This window comes from Astatotilapia calliptera, chromosome 2 (assembly GCF_964374335.1).
Source record: "Astatotilapia calliptera chromosome 2, fAstCal68.1, whole genome shotgun sequence".
In the NCBI taxonomy this organism is placed as follows: domain Eukaryota; kingdom Metazoa; phylum Chordata; class Actinopteri; order Cichliformes; family Cichlidae; genus Astatotilapia; species Astatotilapia calliptera.
In genome coordinates, this window is record NC_137423.1 from 7,200,638 (window position 1) to 7,224,363 (window position 23,726).

At 38.2% G+C, this 23,726-nt stretch overlaps 1 protein-coding gene and 1 long non-coding RNA gene across 12 annotated transcripts in view; one reads left to right on the forward strand and one right to left on the reverse strand.

The window, feature by feature from the left end:
- Window positions 1-23,726, reverse strand: part of LOC113031261 (LIM and calponin homology domains-containing protein 1) — an 84,006-nt gene that overhangs the window by 58,878 nt on the left and 1,402 nt on the right. The window lies entirely within an intron of this gene.
- Window positions 7,852-8,856, forward strand: LOC145420456 (uncharacterized). Its single transcript, XR_013901768.1, has 2 exons — window positions 7,852-7,994; window positions 8,207-8,856. It is a non-coding gene; the product is annotated as an uncharacterized LOC145420456 (long non-coding RNA).

The following is a 23,726-nucleotide window of genomic DNA, read 5'->3' on the forward strand; positions in this document are numbered from 1 at the left end:
TTTTCTGTCTTGCTGATTTTTTTTCTTTGGTTTTCAGTGAGTAGAAAGTGACTCTCTCACTCAAAGGTAAAACCGCTTTTAAGTTGAAAGGTTTTCTCGTGTTATGACCTTCATGTTTTTCTTTTTTCTTTTTAACTGTACCTGAGTGCTGAGTGCCCCATGTTGGTGGTGATGCTGCTACATGTTACTCGTAATACAAATAATTTTCTACTCTTGAGACACTGGTCAACACGACTGTCAGTTTTAATAGTAACCACTTCTCCTTTTCACCCTTGCATACAAGCGTGCAAGTGCCCAACCGCTTGTCACCTGGTTTCAATTAGCAGGAAAAAGACAGACAAACACAGTCACACACACCAAATCTGTTACATTCAGCTAAACACCCTGTGACAGTAATTCCCAAAGACTAGTAGGTGAACTTGGAGTGTAGCAAGTTTTCCACACTTGGCTCAACTTTTGCATCTCTCTTCAACAGAGCAATGAATCAACTCCCACTCATGAGAGAGGTGACACATATGGCACAATATTAACAAAGTTAAGTTCACAGTTTAAACTAACATTTAATCTGTTGCCACTACCTTGTTAAGGGAGTATTCAAAAACTACTTTTAATTTACTAGTTGCACATGTCATCCAAGTTAGTTTACTTTTCAAAGGGTGCTTGCAAAAGATGCAGTCTTAGCCTTTCCTGCATCCATAAATCTTTAAATATATGGTGTCAATAGATATCATTGGGAGTTAAACTCATAATGTCAACTGGAAACCATGCAAGCTGTGGCCTCTTGCAAAGTAAACACGTTGTCATCACATTTTAAACAGGTACATTAAGTAGGATTTTCCCTTTAAATTTTGAATATTTTCCATGGATCATGATAGAAATGTGGGCAATGCCAATGCAGCTGTTCATTTAATACCCCATAATGGTGTAAACAACGGTGTATAACAGCACAGGTTTTTTCATTTAATAACCAATGACATTAAAAAGTATTATACTATTTTTTATATGGATCTTTTTAAATTCAACAGCCATTATTATATAAAACTAAGCATTTTAACCCATTAATCCCATTAGGACACGAGCAAGGAGAAAACTCGCCATTTTGTTTTTGTTAGTTCTTTAAATTTGGCCGTAAAAGCCGTTCTTTGTCATTTCCTTTCACATCAAAGATGAAATGCTGGATGAAAAGATGGCTCAGCATTCACATAAACATATCTTTTGATGAAGCTTGACACTAAACAAGAAGGTCAAATTTCAAACATCTCAAGAATAAAGCATTGGCATTTAATATGAAAAAAAAAAAACAAAGAAAGAAAGAAGGAAAGAAAAAAAAGAACTGCAGATACCGTATTATGTTAAAGTAAGGGCTGAAGTACTACACAACACTGGAGAAATTGCAGAATAAATCGTTTGTGTAGCAAATTGTAAAGCTGTATGTGAGCGCAGTAGGAGAAATTTGGATTGGGAAAAGATTTCTAACCAAGAGAGCAGAAAACAATTATGCTATAGAATAGAATAGAATAGAATAATCCTTTGATTGTCCCACAAGGGGACAATCAGCAGAAGAAAATAGTTGCTAGATAGCTAGATATTTGATGGTTAATATACTTTCTTTACTTGATTTGTTTTTTTCATATTCTGAATTAACTATTCAAACATGGCTTTGAACAAGCCGGAAGAACAGGAGGAATGCAAACAAAATATGTTGTATTAATTAGGTTTGTAAAAACTGTTTCATTGAACTCTAACCTACACCATCAAAAGGTTTCTTTTTACAAATTAATCTCTCTCATTGTGATTATTACTCAATGAGGAAAAAACAGCTTACCAAGTGTGCCACACACTCCCACACACCATTCACACACAATACAGTTCCTTTTCTACTCAGGCATGCCCAGTGCTATTGTATATTTAGCTGTGAATAACAACAAGGGGGCTTTTCAAAGTGCTACAGTGTTTAAAATACCTAAAATTCTATTTAGCTTGTTACTCTGCTAACCCTTTAGACTATAGCAGTATAACATACATTCAAACTATACACCTTGAATTAGAGCAGAGGAGACAGCTCTCTTCCAAACATGTTTTCCTAAGAGCTTTAACTGTCTGAATTCCAATGCCCAGTTCTCTTCTTTATGCCTCCCTTTTCCCTCAACTCTGGATAAGCCCCCTCTGATTAAACATGCCAAATTTCCTGCAAGTAAAATGGCAGCGCTGTGAGCTAAATGTTAGTATTCCAGCCAGTCCGTCCCATTTCCACCCAGATTAGATGATGGAACAATGTTTGGGTTGTGGATTAACTGAAGTCCTGGCCCCCAAAGATGCTCACTTCCACCCCAACTCCCTCCAGTGTTTTCTCCTCCAATACTCTTCTATGCTTGGTGGGTCTTTGAGTCGACATGAGGGGAAGATATTTTTGTCCTGGGAATGACTTGGCAATTGTCAGGGTAAAAGACAAAAAAGAAGAGGGGACTAAAATGGACGATGGAGTACAGTCCAAGGTGAGGTATATTATGAGATGACAGGCAGGTTTAAGTTGATTAAAATGTCCTGTTTTAGCTGCAAGGTGATGCTTATATTTTTGGGTTGGTTGCCAGCTTCAGAAAGGTGCATGTGGCGAGTGTGTTTACACAGGAACAGGGATGAAACCGTTGTGTGACACTTCCTAAATCAATATTTAATTGTGTTCACGGTAGTCTAGTGGGCAATAGGCAGACTAATGCAACAACACTTTTGAATGAAAGACGTTATGGTGATCCATTTGAGCTGACACTTAAAGAACATATAGTATACACTTATGGATGATTTGTCTAAAGGCCTCACACACAACTGAACGATGTGAGACCAAATTTATTGCTGAATTGTAAAGAAATCAGTCAAAATTCTTTACCAATACATCCATTAAGCGAAAGTAAAACTCTAATATCAATCCTACCAGTTTACAGTGTTGCTGCAAAGAGAAATGTCCCAACTGAGGGCAAGCAGACTCACTTTAATGCACTTATTAAAGAGATAGCACATGACAGCTAAATACTGGTCCCACAAACGAGGTCCTTAGAGGACAACACAGGTGTGGGTGCTATAACTGACATTTGATATCTGTATATTGACTCACAAATATTTGTTCAACTGTGCCATTAAAGTGCTTGGGAGAACAAAAAACACTGACAGCAGTAGAGGCCTATTTGCTACTTTTGCAAGGCTGCTCGCATGGAAATTTTTAAGATAAGAGGGGGTTATATGTCTTTTTTTGTCTTAAAACAATGTATCTTTGTTAGGTACAAAATTATGAATGTGAAACCTGCTTTTGATTTTTTTTATAACTACAATTGAGAATTTAATATATTTCTATATTTGCATTTAGCCTTTTGGGTAGGACAGGGGCATACAAGCCCTTAACTGTCACCCCCAAACTGGCTTTATGGGATGAACATGAGTGAGAATAAACCTTCAAACCCCCCTCTACTCAGGAAATACTCTAGGGGCTTTTGAATTCCTCTCAGTGGCACAGATTCTGGCTCTTCAATTTAGCTGCTACAAATCCCCATTCTACTAACCCAGATCATGTTACACACATGTTGAGTGAAGTTAGACACAGCAAGCGAAAGGGTGAATTCATTTATAAAAGACAACTTTGTGAAGGGGAAAAAAAAATGATGAAGAAATGGCGTTCCAGTTTGACACAGACCCCACAAAGTTGCTCACAATGAATGACAAGAGTGATATGACCTTTGAGCTATAGTCTAGCCTTTTTAGGGCCAAGTCCTCTGGATACAATACAGATAAAAAAAACAACCCAATAATGATGGTTACTGAGGTTAAACATTAACCATCTCATGCAGAGCCATGCCTTACCATACCATGCATACCATACCTAGCTGAATTTAACTGACTGCTCCCCACAGCTCTGTAGGATCAGAAACAAAGAACCTCCGTGTCTATACTGGCCGTCTGACCTAAGCTTTGCAAGCGCGCAGGTTTTTACAGGGGCCTCTCCTAGTCTCCAATATCCTGCCTGCTACAGTTTTCCTGTGAATGACGGAAACATCTATCCAGTAGCCACACTGGAAGCTGTAGTAAAATAGACAGCCACTTCGGTCTTGGTCTAGCTGGATGGACATCTTGACGCCAGTGTTAGATCGAACAGGTTTAAATAGGTGCTTTTATTGAAACAGAGGGCCATTTAAGCTACCAAGTAAACACATCTCCAATAGCTACTGAAAGACTTGACTCAGTGGTTAAATGTACAAAGACAGCGTGGTAAAGGCCTAAAACACTTTAAAATAGTTTAGATGTATTACTAGTCCAAACATAATGAGTTCCTTCATTATATTAGCAAGTTTTATAAGTTAACTCCTAGTTGTGTTTTCTCTATATTTTTATTAGCAAGTACAGAAACCACAACAAGATAACACAAAAACCTTGTTACTGGGAGTATGATTTAGAGCTTGTACAGTTTTAATTCTGTACTGATCTTAAACAACCTAATGTCCAAGCTAATAATAACCCTATGAAAAAAAGGTCTTAAGCTTTAAGTAAAGACATTATGACAGAAAATGTCAAACTGGAAACCAAAATTTTGCAGAACGCACATTAAAAGCACCATCCTTCAGACAGTATCCAGGCAACAGATCTTACTGCTAGAAACAAGTAAGAAGATAATGATTACATTCATCTTCATGCTTTAATATTAAAAGGGGGCCTGTATCACAGCCAAGGCAAACCAAAACACTTCTAAATTTCTATTTTAGAACTAGATTTTGGTTTAAGCTGTTTGCGTGTCTCAACATGCTCTTCTTTAGTCTCATTATTAAGCTCTGTCCTCAGAAGGACTGAACAAATTGGGAGCTTTGCTGAAACACTGTATCAACACGAGATCAGTCGGAGATAATCAGCCTGTTTACTGTGACTTCTGCTGTTGGACGTTTGAGACGCGCTTTGTTCAACAGTGTAATTATGATGAAGCATTACAATGTTTGAGTTAAACATGACCAAAAGCTTACAAAATTAATGTAAACATATGGTTAAGAAATTGCTCTAAGCCACAACCACAGGCTACACACTTGTTTTGAGACAGTTGGTTTTTTTCCACCTGCTCTGAAGTCCCACCCATCTGCTGTTCAAACCTTCTGTTTATAATGGGCAACCAAATAAAAGAAAGTCGTCTTACAAGGAAGGGAGCTAAAAACTGGCTGTTTCAGACAGTCTTAACTGAAAGGCTGTACAAATAAGAATTTAAACTGTGAATCGTGCAATGCCATTTTTAGCAGATCTAAAAATACAGATCTATATGATGATATGATTTTAACAGGGCCCCTTTAATACAACTTAAATTCATTTTGAATGTTGAACTACACTTTTAAAAAAATATATCCAGCTAAATATATGCCTACACCCCCTAAGACTACCCAAACACAGATGAGCACTTAACACAAAGCATCAAAGACTACAAAATTCACAGATGCCACTCACTCTCCCATGTCAAGGAATCAAACTTTCAATAGGTAACTGGAAGGTAATGGAATCCCTGTTCCCTGACAGATTCCCAAAGCTAAGTGCTTTTTTTCACCCTAGGGAACCATGGATGTTTGTCATTCCAAGTTAGCAGTGAGCTTCCACTAGGAAAATGAAACACTGAAGCCAAGCTTTCCTTTCCCAAAATGCACAGAAATCCTGCCATTGTACCTCTCCCCAGGGGTTCAGGGTGTTTTTAAGAAAGAATCCCTGGACCAATACTGTAGCGTTCAAAGAGCAAAATAATGGACTATACTTCCAAAATTCTTTTTTCAAAGCAGTAGGGCTGAAAGCATTGTGGCTGTAATGTTCTCTTAAATATCAAAAATAACAAGAAATAGCAAAAAAAAGAAAGAAGTCTTATATGGGTCAATTCTGCTGTTGATATAACACAGACAGACAAAATGTTGGAGATAACACATCTCAGATTTATCTTTTTGGCACTATAGTCATTCCATGAATTGGATGACTAGCTCAGCCACATTTGAGTAAATTACTAAAGTTAATCATGTTGAGCTGCGGGTGGGTCAGTCCCTCAAAAGAAAAAAGTAGCAAACAAAAACAAAAGACTATAACTGTATCTGTAATATTACAAGATATGGAAATCATCTGTTTTAAGAAAATGTAGATGTTTGTGCCAGATCAGAGACAAATATTATGCTTGGAGAAAAGAAGAAGCTGTGTGACTCATTGACAGATTCCCAGAACTGATGGGCACAATGTGGAGTAGAAATGCTGCTCTCTTCAGGTAATTGTTGTGATGTAATGGAGCAATCTACCAGTGGAAATGCTGAAAACAGTTAGAGGAGCCATCATTTCAATGTCAAAGGTTTGAACTGTTCAAAAGCTGGTGTAACAATTGCAAACCAAGAACCGAGAGTCCCTAAGCAGAAAACTACGGACCTACCTATCATTCTGTGTGGGCAAACATCTTCTACATGGTGAAATGTCAATAAAAATAAAATAAAGAAAAAGACATTTCTACGATAGCACTCTGGTGGCATATTGTAAACTAATTTGTAATTAGGAGGTAAACTCTTAAAATGCTCAAATAACCTGTAAGTAACAACTTCTTTAAAGGAATTTTCCATGAAAGGATCATGTAAACCGACAGCCCACACTCTATTACATAGAGTTTGTATTACTTACTGTTTATACACAAGCCTGCATACTGTCAGCAATCTGATACTGTATGGACTGGTGACAGATCCGGTTGTTTCTACTCCTGCTGCAGTAGGATTAACATGGAACTGAGCTCTGAAGTACATGCTGTGAAAATGAATATTAAGTTTAAAGCATCTCTGCCCTGTGCTGCCCCGGGGGAAATAGTTTAAAAGGCAAGTAACATATGATCTTGACAGTTCGCTTATATCATAGGGTATCATGAGTCAATATTCCCTGTACTCAGAGCTATAGATCTATCAGAGAAAAACAAATCCAGGATAAAAATTTCATTTAATAACTCAGTTCACAACATCACACTACACCACATGCAGATAAGCTTCTTGTTTTCATATAACGATGGTGTCAAAGTTGGTCTAAAGCCAAGTGGGGGGAGCTGTCAAGCTAGCCCCCAAAGAAGGGAGGTGCAGCTGGCTAGATTAGTCAAGATTAGAGTTTATCTTCTGTTACAAGCAAGCTGATGGGGATAACATCACTCAAGACCGGTACTGTAAGCTAAGCTACTCCACTGCAGGTATTAAGTTGACATTGTTACCAAGACGGACTCGGGGTGGGAGCCAGTAGTGTTCTGAGCAAGAAAACTAGAGATATTGCATAATGATTGTTGCACTATCAAACTAAATGAGCAGTGTGTTAGTTGGTTTCTAAAAGGTGACATGACATGAAAGAGTAGCAAAACACCCCAGCCTACAATCACTGTTAGTTCCTAATGTAGCTCATTCAAAATATATATACACTCAGTCATATTCTTGAATGTTGGTCTCTAAAATATTGCAGATTTTAAGTAACAAACAGTATTTATACCAGTTGTATAAAAGTATCACCTATTGTAAGTGTAGCCCTGTCTGCAATTATTCGGGCTTGCAGTATAAAGAAAAAGTGTACTGTAATAAAAAATGGTTAAACTATAAATAGTTGATAAAACGTTTAAAAATCATATGCTTTGGTACAAATGTATTTCATTTACAGTTAAGAGTCCAATAAGTAAAAGGGTTTCATGATTTAGAGTTCATTTTCTGTGCACACTAAATATGTTGGGGTGTAACCTAAGGTTATTTACCCATCTAGTGTCAGTTATCTCAATATGGTATTGTCATTGGTTGTTGTGCAGTCAATGTCACTCTTCTCTGTTATGGGGGCGGGACAAGTGGTAAGGTTTGTGTGAATCTGTGGGAGCGGACACAGAAGCTAAGTCTGAAGAGAGAGATGTCGTAAGGCAAACGTGGTGTGGATTTTGCATCTAAGTGTATCATTGAGGTCGACTACCCGTGGTCCTTATATTACTTATTTGTGATCTGCAAGAGGTAAATGAGACTGTGTGCCTTGACATTTGTACTGTAACTATTCGTTATAGTGATGCTAACTAGCGGCTTGCTAATTAGCGCAGCTTACCGCGTTATGTGCTGTGATGCCATGCTGTATGTTTAGCTCTGTGATTTTCAGTCAAAGCATGCTAATGCTAAATCGTTATGTGATAGCATTTGGTATTGTAGCTCAAGTGTTTAAATATGTTTAGAAGCCGAGGGACGCTCTGAAAGGAGAGGGAGAGAGAGGTTTCTGCCCGGATGGACCCTGCTGTTTTCTCACCCCTGGCCGTTTCCTCGCCCCTGACTGTTTTCTTACCCCTGACTGTCTTCACTACTGGTGAACTAACTGCCCGTTTCTGATTGCCCCACTAACAAACTCATTGGACTCGTGAGTACTAACTGGAACTAAAGTGCACGTATTTTGTTTATGGCTCAGTTTGAGTGAAGCGGCCATCAGTTTTAGGCCTCACCGCACCCGAACTTCGAATCAGGCCTGCATCAAGCACCGTGCTACAGGTGTAGTGTGGACAGGTTAAAGTGTATGTGTGTGTGTGTGTGTGTGGGCCCACTGTTACACAATCGGTTTAAATTGAGTAAGTGTGTAGTTGATCAAAGTTATTGTCAAAGGTTGAAATTCATCCATGTTAAAGGTGTGAGCTGTTGTAGCTGAAATAACAGTTGAAATACCTAAAAAGGAGGTATTTTGGGTTGATAATCTTTTATTTAAAATCCATGTAGTCATTTTTACAGTATTTTTGTTTGTTTATTTGAATTCAATCCATTTTATTAAAGTAACTCTTTATTTTATTCATTTCTTTTGTCTAAATAAATACCCGGTGAGGGATAAATTTGTGTAAAATACAGTTGTGGTGGTCCTTATTATAGCAAATTAGAGGGTATCAGGTATCATTATTAGTAGCACTACGAACCCAGGCCCAGTCTCATTGTACTATATACTCTAGCTTTACCATAGCTACGTGGGACCTGGGTTACATAAGGGTGCTATTTGGCTTTGAATAATATATTTTGTTTTTTAAATGTCACAATGCCAATTTAGAACAACAGTGAATGCACAAGTCCACCGGTCTATACAAGAGAGGTTTTAGCAGTCTGGTAGTAATTTAGTCAGTTTAATTAATATCAGTGTGTATGTGAATACAATACAACTTTATTTGTATAGCACATTTAAAACCAGCGGTACACCAAAGTGCTTTACAGTAATGCAATAATTTAGAGAAAGAAACATTAACAGGGTATAAATACACCAACAGGTGGAGAGCACCAATTAGCCGCAGCGCAGTGAAAATATGCAAAAGAAAATACAAACACAACTCGACTAAGAGATTATTCAGCAATAAAATAGAATAAAATTATTAAAACTACATAAAAAACATTTGCAGGATACAGACACTAACTAGGGAAGGCTAGATTGAATAAATGGGTTTTCAACTGCGATTTAAAAGATTGAACCGATTCAGATATGCGAATAGCAGTAGGAAGATTATTCCAGAGTTTGGGTGCAGCTATGGCAAAAGTGCAATCACCTCTGCTCTTCAGCCGTGACCTAGGTTGCACAAAGAGCAGTTGGCCTGTTGATCTCAGTGCTCTCCCAGGAGTGTACAAGCTGAGAGGTTCAACAAGATAGCTGGGAGCAATGTTATTTATAATTTTATAGGTAAGCAATAGAATTTTAAAATCAATACGGTATTTGATGGGAAGCCAATGCAGGTCAGCGACGATAGGGGTAATAGAGTCAAACCTGCCAATTCCAGTTAAGAGGTGTGCCTCTCATTTTGAACAAGCTGCAGTCTGCAGTGAAGGGTAGATTGGAGGCCAATATAGAGGGAGTTACAGTATCTGGTCAATTGAGGGCTTCATATACAATATTTCTAGCAGAGCTTGCCTTTGCCAATCTTGGGTACAGTAAATACCCTGCCAAAATTAAATTGTTGCCAACTTGTAACAAACAGGCTCCCTGAATTGAAGGGCTGGCTTTGGTCCAGCTCCTCTGCCTGCTGCTGTCGTTACACAGAGGCTGACCTGCTGCAGTCAGAGAAAACAGGGCTCCTACTGTACAAGCTAAACACATGCCATCTAGCGCAAACTTTTATCCCCTTCACTACAGTGACTGCTTGTATCTTCAGCATGGCTGGGCCCAGGGGAAATCTGAACTTTTTACCCTGCTAGTAGCAGCGCCAATGAGATACTAACAACAGGCAACTGTCAGAGTTTAGGATTGGTTTTCTTTTCTTTTTGTAGTAAACTGCTGTAATTAAGCAGATGTACACGAATTCATGATCAGCATATAGGTTTTGCCATGTTTGTGTAAAACATTGTTTGAATTTATAAAATGTGATAATTCATTTCAAGATTTGTTTACTTCAACAGCACTTAGTCATAGCACAGTAGCTCACTGTTTCATCTTCCCTGCTTAAGAGAAGAATGACTATGTATCTATTAATGTAGGTGCAAGATATGCTATTAGAATAATTTGCCAGACTGTTACAGCTTGTTACAGTAACATCTGCTGACAGTATATTTGTGTGGCCCTGGTTCTCATCTTGCCAATTAAACTTCATGCTCGGTGATGAGATCCAAATGGGTGAAAGGAAATCACCACAATATGCCACTATTAGCTGGACCACCTAGAGTTTTCAATCTTCCAATAAATTCCGATTTCTCAACACAAACTGAGAAGTGAGGATCTATGTTTACACAGACAGCCAGCCAAATATTCCACAGTTGTATTTATTTCTCTAAGACTACGTGTGAATCAATAGATGTTTCAAATTCACCACCAGGACCCCTCTTGCTGTCTCAGGAGCTGACAAACACAGCTTTTCATTCAAATCCAAAAGAAAAGCAAATATAAAAAAAAGAGAAAGAGAGACTCTGAAACTTATTCTAAAGCAAATATGAGTTAATAGGTTGAACTGAACACCAAATAATAATAATCAATCAAATAAACTTAATGTTTGCACTGAGGGATACAAACAGATGTTATCTAGCAAGCATTATGTTCTTCTGTTACAAACTGAAGGTTTTGCCTCTCCCATACAGCTTCTTGGACCTGAAAGTATGGGAAAACAAGAACAACTGAAAAAAAAAAAATCCCACTACAAAAGGAATATTGTTTAGGAGTCATTTAATAGTGAGTTTCTCTGAGCAAAGAGAAATTTCCGCAATTAGTTGTTAGCAGATGTAGCTGCAAGAATTTCTAACCAGGCATTTAACCCTTCAAGTGAGAAATCTAAATCAACTTATGTAGACTGTAACTACACGGAAAGATCTTTTATAGACTAAACAAACATTCACTGATATAGCAGAAAAACACTGACATGCTGTATCATGCAGGCTAGTTCAGACAAATGCCAGTCAGCTGAGGCACAATTGTGTCACTTTCCAGATTTTGGTGACAGCATGCATTGTTGTTGGGGGGTTACCAATATGTGTGTAACTGTGTGTGTGTGTGTGTGTGTGTGTGTGTGTGTACGCTGGTGTCTGAATGGGATGGGGACTGAGGGGGTTAGGAATGTTGGGGTGAGTGGGAACGGAGTCATGTGTACAACGCTGTGTGCGAGACAATGAAAACCATCCCACTCAGTATTAAAAGCCTCCATTCATGGTGAACCTGAGTCATCTTGATACCTCCAGTGAAACAAGACTAACAGTTTTACCTTTCGCTTTAAACAACAGAAAGATGTTTTATAAGAGACTGAAGCGGATGATTCTAGTTGATTCAAGAATTCCAGAACATTTATGCTGAATTAAAACTGAATACCATCAGCAACTACCTACAACAACTAAATATTAACTCTAGTTAAAATGTAAATGTCAACTCTGTCTAACATTTAGTGGTTTTAGCTGTAAGTTGTACAAAGGGGCAATGCAAGCATGTTGATGTTTAGTCATTAAAACATTTACCTACATGAAAAACGTTCTCAAGCATGTTGCTTTCAGTGGGTTTCATCTGGGTGCTGTGGTTTCCTCCCGTAGTCCAAATACACGCAAGCAACGTTAATTAAAAACTACTTTAAACTTTTTCAGATCCAGATAACTTTATTAATCCCATAAAGTAGATTTGTTTGCAGTGAACCTATAAAACCTATTCACAGAGTGAAACTCAAACTACGGTCCTTAAACACTAATCACAATCAGTGTTGTGTGCCAAGGCACCGATCAGCAAATATAGACTTATTATTATACAAAAATAAATAAATAAAATCAATGAATCAATAAATAGAAAAGCAAGAACATGTGTAAAATTAAACAATCATAGAAAGAAAATGTATCCAAATGTCGCCAGTCAAAGTTAGGTGACTTAATAACTGAGAGGATTTTAAGTATCTATTTGTTTTACACTGTGGTATAAGGTAGCAGCGACCTGCTCCCTTATTCATGAGACATTGCCACAGTGGGACTTTTATGCTGGGTGCCCTTCCTGACACAAGCCCCCCCTCCCAGAATAAAAATCTTTCGCTTGTCAGGCAAATGCGTAAACCACTGTACTCTGGAGCCACCATGCTAGTAAGGTTACTGCTAATTATGTCTATATTTGAAATTGTCTCTCTGTGTAAGCCCTGTGATGATGAACTTGTAGTCTGCCCACAGGCAAAAGCAGCCACCATAACTAATTGGTTAGTGGCGTCCAACTGTGAAACCACAAGCTGAGTGTTACCTGTGGATGTCTTACTGCAATAAACGGCAACAAAAAAAGAATGCAGCTTCAAAGCGCTTGGCCATCATCCTCATACAGAGTCTATGAGTGCGTCTTATCGCTCACCGTGTCACCTGAATTAGGCTCCAGCAGGTTGGTTAAAAAAAAAAAAAAAAGGGAAAAAAAAAAAAAGAAAAAAAACAAGGCCGGGAATCAAACCACCAGCTCTGCGATAAACACTCCGATGCCCAACAAACACTGCTGTGACAAGAGCCAAGGCATGATCTTCAGCCAATCATGTACATCAAAACATAGCAAGCCTAAAGCAAAAGGAAGGGAACTTGAGCATAGTCTTTTTATATAAAGCAGCCTGAAACTGTTGCTATGTGACTGTGACTGTCAGTCAGCCATGCAGCACAGGTCACACTTGCTCCCTTGATAGTCAGAAAGAGTCCAGCTCCCCAGCGCCTCAACTAAGAAAACTAGGAAACCAGCTCATGACCCAATTAGAAACATCCCTGGACAGTGCAGAAACATCATTCTGCCTGATCTATCAAATAGTTCCAATTACTGCATACAGAAAGAAATCCTGGTAACAATTCTTGTAAAGCCTTAATATTAATTAACATGTTTTATTGTAGTTTAATTATAGCCTTGAAAGCTGCCTATTGCACAACAAATCTGCATTTTGTACATCACTCAGTAGGTTCCAGAAGATGTTGAGAGAGGTCAGCACATGACCCAAAGAGAGATCTTTACAAGTATCTCTTGGAGAGCGTTGAACATTTGCAAATGTTTGCCAGTCTAAGGCCACGTCAAAAATCAACAGAGCAGTAAATAAATTCGAGTTAAACGGATGCATGCAAAGTGACCCACTTTGCCTTTGAATAAGGGCAATCAATAGAGCAATGGGAGATTGCATGAAAGAGGTATGGCCTGTAATTATAGATAACGATTAGAGGACACGCTTGTGACGCTTTGATCTGTGAGAGCTTTGATAATATCTCATAATATTCCCAATATATTGCAGATCCTTTCAGAGCAGTAGTGATGGCAGTACTGTCTGTACAGGCCATACTTCACATGTAACTTTGTTCTCCCTTTATCTTCTACACAAAGCAAGTGCTGAATATTTTAAATTAACCTAAATAATTTGACAGACTATACTTTTGCACGGCTGCACAGATCCCTGTCATTTTTGAACTTCATCTCACATTTAATGAGAAGAAAAGCAAAACCTTCAAGTAAACTTTAAATGTTTTCATTTTATGGGGTATTACAAAGAAAATTATTAACTCTAGCTGTGGGTTTCATGAGGAAGTACAGCAAATTACAAGACAACTGCATAACAGTATCTACTTCAAGAGTGCCTTCGAGTGGTTTTCCTTTTCCTTTAAAAATATTAATAAAAATGTTTTACAGTTCCTGTACTTGATGTTGATGCTAAATGTCAGCCATGCACAAGTACTGAGCTGAACAACGATCAAAATGTTCTTTTGTAGTTTCATTTTGAATTTGGCCTTTCTTAGAGAAAAAAGAAAGTTTAAAAAAAAAAAAAAGGGCTGTGACTCATCAGTCCAAACAACAAAATTGGCAAGGCTGATGTGGAATATTAAAGCACGCCCGCCCAGGCTGTGGAGCTGGTTATCAAAGATAACTGAACATTTTTTGGAACGAGCAGCTGTCTATCCTTACATTCAGCTATCTGTCTCCTGGAAACTAGAGAAAAGAACAAAAAGGAAAGTTTCTCTGCCTGCTTGGCTTTTATGTTACTCCTGAAAACTCACAATCCTTCTACAATGAACATTAAGTGTTTTTAGAGAGTTCAGACTTAACACTTCATCAGGGTGCTGAGTGTCTGACTTTGTACTTGCCACAAGCCAACTTTCTTGGTAGGTCACGCAACAGCAGATGCTGCAAAATAGAATAGAAATGTGAGTGAAAATGGGGACTTATGCAAGAAGACACTGGAAATGATCGTATTATAGGGATGGTGAAAGCTATGATTACTGGCTTTCTAATGTCAGTCTCTATTAGGGCACTCTAGATACTTTAAGTATACTCTAAAGTGCTTGATGTTCACAGTAAGATGCTGTTATTATGTCAGTTATGTTTCTTGTCAGAGTGAGTGTGGTAAGTAACAACAGTTACCAACAGCTTCCCTGCAGAGGGTGGCTGTTCAGCCCTGGCACACAGCCGGCTGTCACTTCTTCACAGTGGTCCTTATTGTCTGTGAATGTGTATGTGTGTGTCACACTGCAGTTTAAGTGCCAGGCTGCCTTGATCTCTCCTCCTTTCTCTTTCAGTGCATGAACACACAGCGCTGACAGCTGAACAAGATGAGTATGTTCACCTTGTCATAGGCAGACATGCCCCATCAGGCAAAATAAACATACACAGAAAGCCAAAGACATCCCAAGGTAGCAGCAGATATTCTCATTGCTGGATTCTAGATGGCTGTTTAATAATTCTAACCAATTTTAATTAATATGCACTTCATTATAGGTTGCAGTGGACTAATGTCTCTGCTAGAGTATACAGTATCTAGTGAGGAGATGAGCACACCCTGGATAGATGGACAGTGCATTACATAATTCTGGCATTAAGTTGGACACGTGAGCAGGTCATAAGACAGTCTCATCAAATGTGAATGTAACAAAGGTTAAAGAGGCCTTGAAACACTTTGGCATATTAAAATATTCTAAGAACTAAAACAACCTTAGTTTTTTCCCCCCATTAAGAGCCAAGAAGCTGATTCCTAAACCTAACTTGTCATTTCTCAGATGACCCACTAGCTATTAATGCTTGGAAAAAAAAAAGAAAAAAAAAGACTAAACTAACTCCCAAAGGGTACACCAAGTAAAATATCAAAAAATAACAAACACTACATGGATACATGGAACAACAGCACCTTGAGGCGACTGTTGTTGTGATTTGGCGCTGTATAAATAAAATTGAATTGAACTGAATTGAATTGAACTGAACAGAGCAGAGCCAGCTCAACAAGACGATGCTAAGCTGTAAATCTGCACCTAAAATACCCTCTTTCAAGGACACTCCTGTTAAAATTTTGAACAGGGGGACAGGAACAGCTGGCTTGACAGAGGAGCGATACATGTCTGTGTCCACCATGAAAAACCATCATTAAACAGAATTACACTCTTACCATTAGCACACACAGATTTACCTGTGAAACATCTTCACAAACCAGAAAGTCATTCAGTCGTTATAACTTTGATGCCTGAGAACCTATAAAGACACTGAGTAAATATAAGCTGCTATTGGTCAAACTGGATAATGCTGCTTTCACCAAGTGCAACGACTGACATTATTTGAATATATTTGGCTGTGCAAATGAAGTACCTGCAGATTTTAATAGATAAGCTGAACCTCTCTGCATCACATCAGCACGTTTCTTGTGTAAGTCTGCTCTGGTAGATACAGCCTTAAATATCCACTATGGAAATTTATGGAAGTCCATGTGAGAATGGAAAATTATCCATAATGTTAAAATAATGATTAAAAAAAAAAAAAGTAGTATCTACTTGTGGGGGGAAAAAACGAAAGAACAAAAACAGAACACACAAAATTGAATTGACAGAAATAATACATGCGAGAGAAAATGATTGTTATACCAACAAAAAAGAAAAACTCGTTGAGTTGTGGCTGCAGAAGCATGTTTTTATGATGTGTCCTCCAGCTGTTATCATGACTAAGCCAAGGGGGGGTGGCATGGAGTCCAACAGCAGAGGAATAACAGTTATCTTGGCCCCGATTCAGTAGATATCAAACAGCCTACATATTCTTGATGTCCTACCCAAGTTTATTTGATTAATATGGCAGTGTCTGGTTTTCAGCTAACCTGAAACCTCAGCATGCGTAGCCACTTTTACAACAATATGAGAACAAATATACAGGGATTCAGACACACTGAAATGGAAAGGGGGTTAATCTGTCATCTAGTTGAGTAAACCATCATGTGATCACCTCCCACTCTAAACGTGCATGTGTTTATAAAGACCAATCTGTACCCAGACTGACAGGCATTTGCTGAGAACATTATAATTTCATTACCATCTGGATTTTTGTTTAAAAGGTATACATGTTTTTGCTAACAGTCCATACTTACGGATATATACTGCACAAATCCACATGAAAGCTAGTGATTATATCTAAAAACACTATAGTCAAAAGATACACCTTTCCATTCATAAGTGTGAATGGAAAAGCCATCAGTCAACCGCTTTCAAATGTGTAATTCCTGCTACTTCCTCTTTCACTAATGTCACCATGTCAACACACCAGTTCTCAGAAGGCTTTGGCTGTGGTTAAGAAGATCATAACCACAGGATTAGAGATCGATTAGCATCTTACCGACAGGGATTTCTCATTTGTGTCAGTGACCGAAGCGACTGCATTAAACTGTCAACACTACAGAATCCAATCTTGTATGGGAGTAGTAACAGCCATAGCTCAGTGCTGCATGTTAATTATGTTGTGACTAGCTTAATCAGTGGCATTTCTAATGCTTCTCTGTAAGCAGTGTAGGCAGTGTCTCTTTGACCGTTTAAAACACTGTATACTACAAGCAGTATTCACCCATTTGTACAGCATTTTTTTCTGCCCAACAACACTTCAACAAATGCACTGGAAGACCTGGAGATTGAACCATAAGCGGTAATGCCCCTAAATGATTATTAAAACCTCCTTAACAAGAATTCTGAAAATGTTCATGCAACTACTTCATGTAACAAAGACTTGGTTGAGTTTTCTTCTATATCTCTGCCCTGATAGTTTCATGAAAATTGTTCAAAACAGCACATTTTTTTTAATGTAAAAACTTCTGTGTGATGACAGTGACTAGCATCTTGAAAAGGCTGTATGTATGCATGCCTTGTGCATGCTTCACTTAGACCTTTTACTCCATGTCAAAAGGATATAAGCTTTGACTCTTTCCACTTGGGAATCTGTCTGTAATAATACTTGCACTTGAAAACAGCTGGCCTATAATGGCCTTTAATTTCCTTACATTTAATTGAAAGGCCATAAAGGATAATAAAATTAAAGCAACGGTTTAACTTCTGTCTTATCTATGATTACTGATTATGATTTTCTTAGTACATTTTATCAAATTGGAAAAAACAAACTTTATTATCCTCCTGAAATAACACCTCATCATTTAAGCTTTACAGTTAGCAGGTCATGTGGTAGACTGTCATATCCTTAAGGTAAGTGATGAAAGGTACTTCCTCAATATAGCCTGAATCCTTCTCTAACAGAATACTTCCTTCCAAAATTACATTCCTGCATAGCTTGTAGTCATAGTAATGCATGGCAGGTACTGCAAAAAAAGTGACAAGAAAACTAAACATATCTCAGTCTGTTTTGCAGGAAAGAATGACAATGACCACAAACTGGGAATGACATCATGGAATGATACAGGAGAGTACAGACCTTTGTCAGGCAGCCTTTCAAAACAGCCTGGGGCCACAGAAAGAAGATACTTGGATCAAAATGCCTAAAAATGCCAACAGCCTCTGGGAGGCCAGATTCAAAGGATTTCCATCTTATAGTTCAGACAGAAGAAGAGAGAGCGGGACTTAATAAGAGCTTTTTGTCACTATGAAAGACAATGATGGCTTCTCCATGTGTACCTATCAATAGCGTTTGTGTAGCAAAAAAACAAAACACTCTGAAGTGGCTAATCCAGACTGCAAAGAAATCCAAATAATGATGAATAACAACTGGAACTTCGATATGCATCAGTCTTAAATAGCTCTCAACTGCCTCTCTTCTATCAGCCTGTGCTGGCACTGCAACTAAGCTTCTGCCTTGGTTCCTTTTGAGATCAGGCCCACATTTAATAATCAGTCCTAAAACCTGTTGATTATGTAGTGTTACAAGCACATGTTGATGTTCAGTGGCAAAATAATCATGGCTGGCTGTATCTGCAAAAAAGGGTTAAATTCCAACTTCGGGCTGAGCAATTTTGTGGTGTCACCTTTGGCACCAGTACCAGCTTTCTTTGGTGGCAATATATTGAACTACTTCCAGACAGGACACTTGCAGCAGCACTGCATCAATGGAAAAGGTGTAAGAGATGCAGCAACACTGTTCCCAAATTTAAGATGTTCCATTGATTACTTTATCAACATATTGTATAACTCAACAGAAGCCATTTCTTTGGGTCTACAAAAAAGTTATGCTGCCCTGGTAAACATTCTTATATCATGCTATCACACCATAGGCTCTTTCATTTTATTGGATGGGATAAATATTAATTTGGTTCACTTTAAAAACACCTTTTGGCTGTTTTGTTCCACAGAGTACTCAGAATTTCATTCAAATCTTTAACAGTCTTACAAGCTAAATGTTTTTTTATTCAACACTACCATCATAGTCTAAAAAATAATCTTCTGAAAATTTGAATGATCCTCATAGCAAGTTAGGCATCTTAAGAAGTGTGTAGAGACTGTTCTCAGAGGGCACGATCATCAGTATTTAAAACTCTTTAACAATTATAACGTTCTTTTTCCCCGCCACTGTCTTGTTTCATGTTTTCCTTGCTGTTTAACTCAACTTTTCCGTAGCAAACACCAAGAGCTGTCATCAAGTCTGGTCCCGTTTGGCATTTTAACTTGATATACGGCATCCCATTCCAGTAGGATTAGTTTGGCTCTCGTTGTCAATCAGTCACTATGTAAACATGTTTGCAGTCTAGTCTGTATTGGATGCCTTCCATTGAACCTTTGCACAGGACTTATCATGCCTTTGCAAAATCTTTTGTTATCATTTCAAAGAACACCACCATAGATACTTGTTCTAGCTGAATGATATTTTGCAATTTTGTGCAGGTTTGTTGAATAGCATAACAATGAATGCATTAAAAAAAACAAAAAAACCCACTTTCATCCAAGTTCCAAGGTAAAATACCACTGCAGATACATACTGCAGATAGTTGGTTAGGATTAAATCTCCACTGATGTAATATCTATACTGTAAAGATGTTCTGAGGACATTGATTAGACTGCTGATTTGTCTGACCCAGTAGCATTTTCCCAATTCCATTTCACAATGGAATTTTATTATTCTCAACTGCTTAAACATGTTATGACTTAGGCAGTAGACAAGAGAGAAGAGACTCTAAACAAGTTGAGACAAGTGCTTGGAAAAATACCCAACAAGCACTTCATTAGTAACACCACATGCATACATCTAATCAGCCAATGACATGGCAGTTACTTAGTGAATTTAGGCAAGTAGACATGGTCAAGCCAACCTGCTGAAAAATATCCAGTGAGTAGCAGTTCTCTGGGTGAAAAATCCTAGCTGTTTGAGCTAATAGGAAGGCAACATTAATCAAATAACCACTTGTCACAACTAAGGTATGCAGAAGATCATCTGTGAAGCAACAACATGTCAAATCTACTGCTGTAGCAGATGGGTGAAAGCACCAGGGGCCATTCCTGTCAACAGTGGATACAAAACTGAGGCCACAATTCATGAGGACTCATGAAAACAGGATAATAAATGATTGGAAAAATGTTGCCCGTCTGTTGAATCTCAATTTCTGCTGTGACATTTGGATGGCAGGTTCAGAATTCGGTGTAAACAATATGGAACCATAGAACCATCCAGCCTTGAATCAATATATGGGAGATATTTTCTTGGCAGACTTTGCGCCCACTGTTATCCGATGAGCACTTATTAAAAACTACAACCTACCTGAGAATGTACATATGTTCTGATGGGTGTATCCAGAGTCCAGGATTATGTGGTGTGATGATTGGAAACCAGTTTTAAATCATCCAAAATGCATGATTTTACCATGTCAATATGATCACAAACTCTCAGGAATGTTTCCAGCACTGTGTTGAATCTATGCCATGAAGAATTAAAGCAGTTCTGAAATCAAATGAGATGCCAACCCAGTAAATGTCAATGTAAAGTCCATGTTGGCCTTCCAAGTTTTGCAAATATGTGGACCCAGCTGTCTTTCCAGTTTATGCAGGTTTTGTGCTAAACAGTACAAGACAAGCTCTCAGGTGATGAGGGGTAATTGCCAGTTTACATAGATTACTACGAATTTTTTACTGTGTCTAACACCTCAAGAAAAACCACCCACCACCACAAAAAAGAATCAGTGAGATAATCTAAAGCACTTGGATTATTACACTCCATCTGCCAAAGTAAGCTTTCTTTTCTTGGCAACTTTTTATTTATTTTTTCCTCAAATTGTTCCAGTGGACACTCTTCATGTTCATTTATCAGCTGAATGTTTGTCTTCAAACATAAGGAGAGTGATGGAATTACGCAACTCTGGTATTCACTCATAGTTACACTTTGTTTTGAATTTGCCAGCAGCAAAGTACTCCTCAAACACTGTTAACAAGGAAGCAAATTAATCAAACTAAAAAGAGGCCTCCGAGAAAAAGACCCAGTCAGATAATATCATCGGGGCTCCATTCACACAAACAGCCTGTGGCTACATGACAGAAATCAATCAACTTAACCAACTGAAAGCTTTCGCCCTCATCAAAGGGCTCGTCAGTCTTCTGAAGTTCAGAGAAGCTTAAACACCATTATTGGCAACGGCGTTACTGACAGATGGTGAGAGGCTGCCACTTTCAAGGAAACAATAAGTGCAGGTGTGAATGCTTCTTTAAGATGTTGGATTTTTACTCTTGGATGCCATCTGATAGGACTTCGTTGAAGACGCGCTAAAATTGAACAATACAGATTTGCTGCTTTGAAAAAAAAAGAAAAAAAAATCTAAATTATGCCTCCCTCCCAGTTAAACATTGCCTTTGAGCATAACTGTGATTGAAAAATATACTTCAAAATATACGTCTGCTCGTGTTTTTTCAGGCATGTCGCCACTGCTGTTCGAAATTGTTGAGCGTGAACTCAAGAAAACATGTGACAACATGATTCATTAATCTTCCCTTAAAACATTTTCTAACACAAATGTGTTCATTAAATATTTACATGTATCACAATTGATTTATTTTCTTTTACTACAAAAGACTGTTTTGTTTTCTATCTAGCAAAATAATTGCCAGTGCAAGCTCTCCCATGTCACAACATGCAGGAAACATTAATTTAAGTATACAATAAATGCACAACATGGTCATGGTGCTTGCATCAGCAATCAACAGAGTAAAACCCAACACTGAGCTATAAATCAGTTTACTGTTAATGCATTTTTGGTGGGACCAGCAGAACAGGCTGACACAGAGGCATAAATCTGGAATTCAACAGCAGTTTCAAGGACCTCTGTATGCTTATCTAGTGCAAAGATTTTAAAATAATCTCATTGGCTAAAACAAACCACACTTGAATACAGCTGCTCTACAACATAAGAAAATAAATAAAAGTATATCACTCTATATATTTGGACCTAAAATAGTACAAGGAGGATATTAAGAGCTCTGCAAGACAAGTCTATCATCTGGTCTAACAATGAATGGCATTGTTAAACAGGGTTTACTGGTGGAATTTCATGCCTTCTTAATGGGACTATCGGTTATGTTGTGCAGAAGTCAGGTTGGGACACAGCTGACGTCCCTATTTGACACCTGTTAGAATTAATATTATTGCAAGAACCAATCAGCTAAGTAAAGAGAAATGACAGTCCATCATTACTTTAAGAACTGAAGGTCAGTCAGTCTGGAAAACTCCAAAAACTTTGAATGTGTCTCCAAGTGCAGTCGTAAAAACCATCAAGTGCTATGACGAAACTGGCTAACATGAGGACAGCCCCAGAAAAGGAAGACCAAGACAAATTCATCAGAGTCACCAGCCTCAGAAACCGCAAGTTAACCTCAGATCAGAGCCCAGATAAATGCCACACAGAGTTCCAGTAGCAGACACATGTCTACATCAACTGTTCAGAGGAGACTGTGGGAATCAGGCCTTTATGGTTGGTCCCATCATTTATTTCTTAAACAGGACAGTGACCCCAAAAACACCTCCAGGCTGTGTAAGGGGTATTTGACCAACAAGGAAAGTGATGAAGTACTACGCCAGATGACCTAGCCATGGGATGAGATGGAATCGCAGAACAAGTACTTGTGATCTCTGGTAACTCCTTCAAGACTGTTAGAAAACCATTTCAGGTGACTACCTCTTGAAGCTCATCGAGAGGATGCTAAGCGTGTACAAAGCAGTAATCAAAGCGAGTGGTGGCTATTTTGAAGAATCTAAAATATAAAACATGTTGAGTTATTTCACACTTTTTGTTTACTACATAATTCCATATGTGTTCATTCATAGTTCTGATGCCTTCAGTGAGAATCTACAATGTAAATAGTCATGAAAATAAAGAAAAACCATTAAATGAAATGATGTGTCCAACCTTTTGACTGGTAGTGTATATATACAAAAATTATAAAAAACAAAAAGCAAAAGCTTAGTTTCTAAACAGTGGTGAGTGGTTGCAAAGGTGCACAAAACAAAAACCACAGGTCTTAACAGTCCCTTTGCTTTTTTAAAAATTTCTATCTGACAATTCATGTCAAACAGAAAACCTTTTTTACAACCTCTAGCCTCAGGCTCGGATATTATATAGGACACAGCAGTTGAATATGAGCAGTTATTAGAATCTGGACTGAGGTTTTGTGTTGCTGTTTTCACTCTGGATCTAGTGAGTGGTCTCTTGTTCCTTGAGGTTACTTAAGGACTGTCACAGGTGTATGTGGATAATCAGTCCCCATGGGGAAAGGGTGAAAGAGAAAAAATGCAGGAGTGGTGTCACTTCACTCTCACCTTTTCAGCTTTTGCCCCTAATCCACCTTGGAAATTCTAGGTCAATAGTGGCTTTTTAAAGATGTGATTTGAGCCTCTGAGGACTTTGGAACTATTAAATAGGCCTGTAATGGCGCCTGACACGCTTAAAGAGGATCTGTCACTTTTAATGAAGTCAATGACATACGCAGGTTAGTCAGTGTATTAAAATACCAACGGGCACAGAAGTAGTAAAAAAGGAAGTTTCACTTCATATTACTTCCTATTAACTATGAGAAACATTACCACTAACTTTTGTGCTGTTTTGTGTGTTTCAGGTAGTTTTT